Genomic DNA, 11,193 nt, shown 5'->3' with positions numbered 1-11,193 from the left:
GTGTGGGCAAAGAAATTAGGAGAAAATGGGTTAAAAATAAAGTTTGTGTAATTACATATTCTCAGCTACTTCTTTTTGAAAGCACTCCACCTCACAGAAGATAAAATTTAGCATTGAGTCATCTCACACAATTTTGTCCCAGAATAATTTCCTTTTTAAAAGGAGGAGTAGTGATTTTGATATTAGGACCTAAAAATTACTTTGTGGGAAATATGCTATTTTATCTATAAATAACTTGCATTGCCGGCTATTAAATATTAAATTCGTTTTGAGGAATAAAAGTACAATAAATTAGAGGTGTGACTGAAAACTGTCCTATTGTCACTCAGGCAGGCTACTGAATAGCTTCCACAGGTAAACTTTGGGGATTCTTCATATTTTGTGTTTAACAGTTGTTATAGAAAAATATATAGATTGGTATTCATCTGCTAGATCAAAGACTGATGATCTACTAAGACACAGTTGAGATAGTGCATTATTACTAACATTCAGGAAATTTTATTTTACTCAAAAAAATTATGGCCAAGTCACATTAAAAAAAAGAAGGGAGTCAGACCTTAAGAATTGTTTCTGATTAAAACAAAGGTAAATAAAATTAAATTATAGGTGCCAAAAATGTATATAAATAAAAATGTTACTTTTTAAACATGAAAAACTATCTTATGGAGAATGGTAAATATACTTCCTTAAGCTATTATATTATATGGTCAAAGGTATTTATGATTGCTGCCATAATGTGATGAATTTTGTTTATACCAAGAAACACACACAAAACTTGGACAATAGTGGCAGACTTATGATCAAGCAAGGAGAAAGTATGGAGACAACTGCAACAGTCCAGCGTTCAAATATTATTTACTCTAGTTGCAAATTAATATCTTCATAGTGCTATTTGACTATAAATTTGAATTTTATTATTATTTTATATATTTTTGGTATACAAAAAAGGACGTACTTGGTTATGATCTTCATTTTAGAATTATGGAGCCAAAGAATGGAAGAAATGCAATTTACAGGATCTCATCCTTCTTTAACCCTTAAAGAGCTACTCTGATCAGTATTAAAAAAAGATTAAAAAACACTATCTCACAACTGCTGGTTCTATTGGCTAGCTCAATGCATTGGCAGAATTCTCAACAACAGAAAAGGATTTTTAAAGAGGAACCTTTAAACCTTACTGATGTAGGTGACACCTGGAACCAGATCCTTTTTTAAAATCTTCCTAATTATAGCATAAACAACATTGAATGAATAAATTATTGGCTATAATAGGATCTGTTATACCTACCATGATTCATTATATCTACCACATCATATATACGTCCTCATTTCCAAATAATGATGAAATCATTGAAGCAGCTAACATGTTCTGATATAGTTATTATATTTATGTTAGCTTGACTTGAATTGCAAGTCATTCCTATCACCCTCACTTTACAAATGAACTGGCACATGTATCTCCAAACAGAAGATCTGGGCCAAACTATTTGTGAATGATCACAGGATATTTTTTTGTCAAATAATACTTCATAGCACATCCTAAGTGACTGCTGGTCACCAGTCATTCTTTTCCAGGACGGACAACTGAAATGGATACACGGACCTCATTCAATGCCCCTTCCCTTTTTTTTTTTTTATTCATGACCTAAAAATTAATAGCAATAACATATTATAAATCCCACAGTACTAAATTCCCCATGTGATTTTATGAAAACTTGTGAAGCTTCTTTTACAGAATGTTGATATCTTATAACAAACAGGAAGCACTGAGGGGAGATTTAGTTAAGAATAAAAATCTCAGGACACTTGAATGAAACTTCTTTGTCACATATGGGCACTGGGTCAGTTAAATATGTTGCTTAGCTTTTTCCAGGCAAGTCGCATTTCTCTGAAAGGCACTAGCTCATCCAAGGATGGTACAACATAGAGGCATCAGTCAGAGCTGGTTAACTCTGGGAAGGAGAGTACATTATGTCTAGAAAATTCATCAAAACTCAGAAACTTGCCACACTGAAAGCAGGACTTCAGTGGAAACTTCTATTGATTTTTACAGTTCCTCTCCTCTCTCGTAGGCAGAATCTCCACTGTTTTGAGGATTTCTGTGACAGATGTCCTTGGCAGTGGACTTGGGATCCCACAGATCTTGCCTTGAAAATAACAAGCCAACTCTTTTATACAAAAGACACACACTCAGTGATCCCAACAAACTTCCCAGTTAAACAGAAAACCACCTTGATTTCACAGATCACTACCATGATCTGGAGAGCTTATTTTATAACAGAAATATTGGCTGCTAATAGTTCAAAAATATATTTGTTAGTAATTATTTCTTGAAGGAAGTTTAGAAACTTGTTATTCCCGTTCACACAGGAATAGAGATCTGAAATAGGCTGTTCACAAATTTGCAACTTAGTGGAAGCAACTATAAAGATTATTCAATAAAAAAAAATTATTATGCATGAGTAATAGTGTACAGTTTGCTCATAAGCAACATTAGAAATTCAAGGTTTTAGCCAAGAAATATCATTATGAAAGATCTGACAGAGTCTAGCACAGATATTAATTGTTTTCGGGTGCTAAATGTAGATGAGCAATTGAAACTTTATGTACAACTTGATCATATGCCCACCTAATTGGCAAAATCCCGTTTCTCTTCTAGCTGTGTATATTGCTTTTACACAATGATTTATTACTGTAATAAACTAATATTCAAATATGCCTTTAGAAGGACACTATAATAAAACTTCTTGAATAGCTTACTAAAATCTTAATGCTTAAATATAAACCATTAATCTTAAATAATATTTATTAGAGCTAACATATCATATTTTTGTACATTTTCTGTAATCCAGGCTACACAGTTTGGATAACAATTGCACTGTTTAATGTTTACTTCTGTTTATGATCCACTACACTACAGTCAGGTTTTCTTTGAGTGGCACAGTACTACTTACAAGACATTATTACAGGAAAGCTAAATAACAGTTTGTTGAAAATCATTGCTTTAGTAATCACAAGATTGTGAATTTGGTTAATGTTTACCAAATAGTTTTTATCAGAAAAAAATATTCCCAAGATTGGAAGGTTTTTCTTCCATTTGAGAGTTCAGTGTACAGGAGTACCTGTATAGAAAGTAGAGATTCTGTATTAATTTTTCCCCTCTTTATGAGTATGTGAACACATGGCCTACACCTCTCATGAGTGTGATAGCCGTACTGGAGCAGGTGTGGATGCTCTCAGTCTCTACTCCACCACGTTACATTCTGTATAAATAATTAGATATTCCTTTAAGCAAAGACTATAACCCATTTTTATTTATTTGCATTTACCAGGAACCAGACTACAGGATCCTTCTTTCTTCCATTCATTTTGCCTAAATTATTTAATTCATGCCAGAGGAAAGAATGAGAGAAAGGCATGGCAGCATTCTTTATTACTTAACTGTTGACTTCACTGACACCTGAGAAAAAAAGACCATGAAAACAAAACAGGACTTATCCTATAAACAGTGTATTTGACTTCACAGTTTCACCTTAAGTTATTCATAGTAATTTTTAAATACTGACATTTTTAGAAGCCTAAGATATTCACTACTGATCCTTCTAATTACTTAGAAATTCCTTTCTACCTTAAAACCTGTTAATATATTTTTGTTATTTATAGAAAAAGGGAAGAAGATAGGGGTTTTCTTCTGAGTAATTTTTAAGAAAACAGTGTTCAGTGCTGGGACAGTACGGGCAGATGCAGTACCCTTACTGCTCAGCCTCTTCATCCAGAATCATAAATATTATTTCAGATTTCACTCTTCCAAGCAGTGAGTGCGTGCTCCAAGTGTTTCAGTCTAATGACAGTATGTCCTACACAGGCAACATGGGGAGAAAGGCTGTATCTGCTGATAAGAGATACATTGGTCTCATCAGATGAATTAGCAGAAACTTGCAGGAAGAGGTTCATATCATCCCAAGAGTAACATGCAAAGTCTTTCAGGAATAATAGCCCTCTTAGGGCGCACATTTAGTTCCACTGAGTATAAAGGCAGTTAATATGATCAGTTTATTGCAGACATTTCAAATAAGAGCAGATGGCTCCTAGTTTTATTCTCAGGCCTGAATTTCTTTTAGCCTAACACGTAGGATATATACTACAGTACTAGTTTAAACGCACTGGGCCACCTCTCATTGAACAGATATTACTGCTGTCTTGTGGGGACATTCATGTTTCACAAATAGGCAAGGCTTTTTGTTTGTTTCAAACTACTAAAAAGAATACTTTCCAGCTTCAGTGAGTCATTCAGTTCCTCGCAAGGGGCAGTCATACTAAGCTATTGACAAGGACATCTTCAAGTTCCAAGTGTCTGCTGATGGACGAAGGGCCTCTCATCACCCAAATACAGAAATTATTCGGTTTCCTTTTCTGTTGGTTTGTGCACATTTAACCATAACTTGCGCAGCGATAACTTGTGCCCGACTACTGTGTGTGTTGTGTGTAAGCCATTGCATAGCATGGAGTTCTCACTGAAGTGCCAGCAGGACAGCATGCCTGTGGACAGGCAGAGAGGTGATCAATGCCTCCAGAAAAGAAAATGGGATTATTAAGTGTTTTACCTTCTAATTTTCTGTCTCCCAAATCCCATTGATTTTTTTTTTAATTTAAGAATTCATACACCATTTATGGTGGCTTTTAACTTATTGTTTGCTCTCAGTGTCACTTCAGACTGGTTTAGCAACACGGAATACCACTGTTAGAGTTTTAATTGGTTCTGTCCCTCTTTGTTTGCACAGGAAACAGACATGGGTATTTTGTTTTGCCAAACTGAAGGGTAGTTTAAAAAAACCCAACAACTTCTAAAAAGAGCTCTGTTTTCATTTCTTGCGTACTTTATACAGTCTTTCTTATGCAATGTATTTACTGTGCTATCAAAAATAGAGCTGTCCTTTCACTTTGGTTCAATGAAAGGCTATATTTGGAAAAAACTAAGTTTTAAACAGTGACAGGATTCTTGAACTTCCTCTAGACAGTGAAAGAAAGTCAATATAGTATAATAAAGGACAGAAGTGTTGATAATATAACAAATCCTTTAATACAAACAGTGAAGAAATATAGACATGAGACGAAAAATTCAATATACTTCTGTATGACACATTGTCTAGTGAACCCATTGGGAAATAAAAAACAAAAAAAAACCCCAAAAAACCCACAAACAAACAAACAAAAAAATCCCTGCAATTCAGACATCCTGAAATCACAGCAAAAGCCTACATAGAGCAGAGATATACATTCCTGCTGGTGATTTATAAGACCGTAAGGGTGATTTACTTACTTCTCACTACTTTAGTAATGCATTGGAGAACCGATTCAGGATCTTTGCGGTATGTCATAAGATATCATGAGGAAGTTTGTAATTTTAAGGATCTTTCATGATCCAGACTAGGTGGAAACAAGTACTGATGATGAACTTCAGACATGAGCTCATTTGCCATCAGTATCAAGCTCACAGGAGTTACTGAGCTAGGGTCTATATGGCCACATTAGAACAGGACTGCTATTGAAGGTGTTCCTGCCCTCTTCCCTGATCAACTTGCATTAGGAGAGGGAAGGAAAGAAGATGTGAAATGTCATTAACCTTTTATGTGAAGAGTGACTGTAGGGAAAGGTGGCTATTTAGGCTGCTAGCAGAAAACAAGACTGTAAACAAATTCCTATTTAAGTGAGTGGCAGAACTTGGAATCCTCATGTAGCTTTGGTTGAAGCCAAAATTTAGCCAAACCTTACCATCAGCAAGATATGTTTTATGGAGAAAAGCCAGAATTTAGCAAAAAGTTAGCGATAAGTCACAGTAAGACTGTGCAAAGACACACTTTTTAATATGTCTTTACATGGACAAAGACCAATAGTTTATAGGTTCTTTGATACCTGTCAACTCCTTTCACTATGTATTTCATAATTCTTTGCTTTTCAGTATACTAGAGCACAAACTTTGTCTTTTCACACTGCTGCAGTTGAGTTTTGTCCTTATTTGTAGAGATTTCTGCTCTCTTAGATAACCAACAGGTTTAGTTGCAACTATAATTAACATCAATCTGTGAAAGTGAGCTGTAACTGTTTCTTGGGTATCCCTTGAAAAATAAGGCATACTAGAGAAACAGGGAAAATTATATACATTAAAAAAAGAGGACGGAGAACTTTACTTTTAAGATGTTTTTCAGATGCATAGCAGTTCTTCAGCAGTGGAAACGTAAGGAGAACCTTAATTACCAGGATGAGATGGCCTGCTGTTATTTTATTTTACTGCTAAAAGGATGCTTCTTGAAAAAAAATCACTTCACCCGTACTAGCATGTGGCTACAGCTAGAGCACAGCAGTCTAAAAGCACAGCATTTCCCACTAATACAGAAAGGAAATTTCTGTTTAATGCTGCACCCAGCCGAGCCCACAGGAAAAGAAGGAAACTCATCTTTTCCCAGATTAAAATGTTGGGAACTATCTGGATCAACGTCAAATATTATGAAGTTTGGGAATGCAAAAAAGAGAGATATGATTAAACAAGAGGTGTGTACCTGTCACAGGATAGCTTTCAGCTAAAAGGAATGAATTAATGAGGACTGTATCCCCTTGCACAATGTACTAAGTAATTGCTTGGATTAAGAATACCCAGACACCCAGGTGTCAGTTAGGTTTCTTATTTACAGCATGTCCAGAACCATGTCTAGAAGCCTAATTTCCAACCGCAGAAATATACCTATTTTCAGTTATTCTGATTTTAGAGACTTTATTTCACACAGATGCTTGTTTAATATAGTAGATTTATACTACACTGTACAAGTTACCCTTAATTTCTAGGTTAAGAGTCAAGTTATAGGTTAATTAGATTATGGGCAACCACAATAAACCTAATGGATTTAGAATGGCCTAATACACTCAAACAAATTATGTATCTGATTTGATAATAGCCATTACACTGACAGTAGGTGAACATACTGCATTCATCATTGTGTAGGATTTATGACTTTACTACCTTTAAATTCTCAGAAATGTCATTAATGCCAGTAATACACTCTGAATCAGGTATTATTTTGATATCGACTATAATGGCAATAATTAATTTCTGAAGGTGGCTACCTCCTCATAGTGAAGTTACTTCCAGAATAGTAATTTTCCCAGTGAGGTCATCTTTTTCTACTCACCCAGCCTCCACGCAGTAAAAATGGCTTCACTGCTTTCAGCAGACTCAGCCACAGAAACAGTAATGTAACAGCCAATATGCTTCAAAGATCACCAATTAAATATCATTACATCATGGGAACACAGCTATTCTTTCCTGTTTATAGCCTGCCTGTAAGTTCTTATCCCTGACTCAGGGTTAACATATACTTCTACCTTCTGGTAGTAATGTTGTATATGTACCTTTTACATTGAAATTATTTGTTCAGATGGGGCTGGAAGTTAGGCAAAAACAACTGTCTTATAATAATGGACTTGTTTTATAACATGAGACCCCAAAATAACTAGTATTGTACCATGCAACACTGAAGAACACAAGACTGAAGGCTCCTACATCACAAGGTGGCTTCCTGGCAAGATATACTTACCCTTGGAGCAGTCCTAACACAGGGACTTCCCAAATGATCATCGTCTTCTAGATTTGTAATCACCGTATAAAAACTATGACTTTACTTTCCATAGACTGGGGGGCTTAAAATTCTAGGCACTAGAGACCTGGCGTCCATATGTGCAGCAGGGAACCCACAGACACAAGAAGTTCACCTCAAGGCTTTAGTTTTGACCTTGGAGGCTCTGCCTGGTTTTCTCCAAGGCCTTGCAGGCATGTTAGAAACCCTGCCAGCTGTTGCTTGTGTATGAGGTTCCTCAGGAGCTGTAGATCCTGACAGCCTCAGTAGCTACACAAAGCTAGTGGTAGCAAACTGAGGCTGTCATTTCACTGGTTTCACATTATACTATTTTCTCCCTCTGCCAGCAATATTGGTGCTCCTTTCTTCATATGAGGAGCTCCAGTCTAAGGAACCCAACCTAAAGTGGTTTTTATAAATACCAGTAAGGATTCACCTTCACAAGAATTTCTTAACATGTAAATTTATTAATTTTTTTCTTTTAAAATCACACCAGTTAGGCATTCAGTTAGTTCTGGGGTTTTGTTTGTTTGTTTTAATCTTCATGGATAACTGTTTTAGAACATATAGCTTAATTCAAAAATGTATAAAAATTGTTTCTGATTTTAAATGGTAGCTAGAGATAAAACTGTGAAGGAAAGCCAAATAATCTTAGAACCATTTGAACTGTGAATGTCCTAAAGTGGTGTAAGATAAATAGTGCTGCTAATTCTTCACAAAATGTTGAACACTGTAAATCATTAAGATACTTTTTGTTCCTTAATAGAACTATTTAATTCAGTATTTTCTTCTGGCTGATGATTTTTCTGTAAAATTTAATATAATTCCATGAAACAGAGAAATGACAAAAAGGAATTAATTTTCCAACAACTACAGAGCTTTATGAAATAATTTGTTTGGAAAACCATTAACTTAACATTCTTGCCATGGTCTCCAGAACACTTACATTATGGCTTCCTTTCTAAATCACCTATTTGCCTGTAATTATTTCTAAGACCTGTTATTGAAGTATTTACTCAATGTTCATTTGTAAAGCAGACAATTTAAGGAATATGCTGGTGTATAGCCTGAGAAAACTGTGAGCTGAAAACCAATAAAGAATCCAGGAACCTAGTCTAAATTTCAGAGCATATATGGCTTTAAAACATATTTCTTGTATGATTAAAGCTAAATGAATTTATTTTTTATATTAGCTTAGTAATGCATTTTTAAACCAACAAACAACATTTTTAAAACAACATTTTTAAAACAACATTTTTAAAACAACATTTTTAAAACAACAAAACCTTCCATGGACATTGTGATTTGATCAATCTCTAGGTCATACCAATATGATTTAGTTTAATTCCAGTTGAAATCGATATTGTAAATCTTTCTTAAACATCCTTACCGCTTTGCAGATTTTTAACAAAATTATTTTAAAATGTTTTCTTGTCAAGCTAAGATGGCTTCCAAATACAGCCAAGGTGAAGTGAAGATGCTTGAAACTCAGTGTAACTCACAGGGTTTCAGAGCTGTGAGATTAAAAACAAATCAGATGCAAGATTTGCAGCCACAGGCAATTAAAAATCAAGGGAGAAATAATTGATGTTGCAATAGCATCTGATCTGATGCCAGTGTCCAATGCTTTCCTGACAAAGCAGTGCAAGGCGAGAATTACCCCTAGTTCTCCCAGCACTGAAGTACCAGAATCCATTTTCTGCCATTTCTCCTCCTCCTCCCCTGCCTCACAGGAGGGGGGAAAAGCATTCAAAAGCATACAAAAAGATGGGTTGCTACATTCACTGAGATATTGGGAAGCTCTAAAAAGCTTTTACCTTTTCAGAATGATCACCAAGAAAATCCATACAGGTCCATTTCAGGAGGGGCAAAGAGAACATATCATATGCGGTTTTTTGAGTGATATTTAAAAAAAAAAAAAAAGAAATAGTGCGATACTTGTTCAAGAAAAAAGTAATACATTATGTCTAAGACCTTTCCAGGCACAGTATATTCTACTGAAGTGTTAAGAATAAACATTACAGCTGATCAGCTGGAATTCATGGTGGGAGAGTAATGTGATGTCCAATGCAGTTAAGCCAGAAAGAATAGTAACTACTGAATTGTAACGTGACACTTGCCTGTGCTCAGTGGGAAATCTAGAAGCAAGTTCTGCCTCTGTGATTATGCATCATTTAGAGCTCTTATCTAGCAGCTTTGCTCTTAGAGGATTGCAGGATCCTTAATGGACCCTTTATCAGCTGATTGACAGATTTCCCAGTGCTAAGAAGGGTTGAGAAACATTGCAACAACTCACACCCTCACATGCACACTACACCGCCCCATCTCTTCAAGGGTCCTGGAGGCACTAGTAGTTTGCATTGTCTTGGATCTTTGCTTACAGCTTGTATCTGCATCTCACCAGTCCCTGACCATATGAGTGCACACAGGGACCATATCTAAATGAACAAATCTGGCCCATAATCTCTAAATAGTTCCAGGCTGTCACCTGGTTTGGCTCTGTACGGCCCCATGATTTAAAATGATCCAAAACCTCTGGATTTGCTAGTTCACAGTTTTGGGATTGTTTATAAAGAACTCACTTTTTCAAAAACCTGATTATTTGTTTCTGCTCCTTTTAATAACTCTGGGCAGACTTCTTTGAAAGCTTGACTTTATACTAGTGTTTCTGATGGGGTAGCTCTTAATTTAAGTCAGCATGCATTTTGCACCTAATACTTATTGTACAATAGCTCATCCACTGATACTATGTGATTAGGGATAGATAATATCTACAACTCTTTGCCATGAGTTCCACACAGAACTTTACAAAGGCAAATAGAGGTTAATTATCTGAGGATTAGTTGAACAATCCCACTCAAAGGAAAGCTAATGAAAAAGGTTCAATAAAATTGTGTTACAAAATACAAAGTCTTCTAATGTTGAGTGACATACTGAACTAGCCTAAGTGGTACCTGGGAAATTTTTTTTAAATTGAACATAGGGAACCTTCAAAAAAGAACATAAGTTACATAATACCTTATATTGTTCTCTTTCTCAGACTGTCTTCAGTGTACCTCAGTACATGCTGCACCTGATTTTCCAGTAAAAGAGTTCACCATAGCTCACAATCCTTTTGCAATTAATTATCAGTTTCTAGAGTAACATTATGTTAATATCAAAGTACATATGAATAGTATTGTTTCCTTCCAAGAAATTAAAATTACATTCTGCATTTAAATAGGACGTGGAAGTCTCATTTCTACAACAAGCAAGTTTGTCTGGGATATGGTTTTGGTTTTATTTATTTTTTTTGTTACTATTTTTCTAACAATCTTCTTAACCCAGCCAGATGAAATCAACAAGGCATGCCCTTCTGTGTATAGTATAACAATTTTTTTTCCATTTCAGAATTTAGCTGACTGAGGCACTGTGTCCATCTGAGGCATTTTCAACCAATAAGGTTATAATTCTTCAACAAAATACATTTAAGCCCTGACTAAAATATGCTTTGTCTTGACTATGATAGAAGCAACCTCTTCAGAATTGTAGGAACTAATTCCTGTCCCAGATAGAAATCTTTCAA

Source organism: Phalacrocorax aristotelis, chromosome 2 (genome assembly GCF_949628215.1).
Source record: "Phalacrocorax aristotelis chromosome 2, bGulAri2.1, whole genome shotgun sequence".
In the NCBI taxonomy this organism is placed as follows: domain Eukaryota; kingdom Metazoa; phylum Chordata; class Aves; order Suliformes; family Phalacrocoracidae; genus Phalacrocorax; species Phalacrocorax aristotelis.
The sequence above is the reverse complement of the archived record's forward strand: the minus strand, read 5'-3'. Positions refer to the sequence as shown.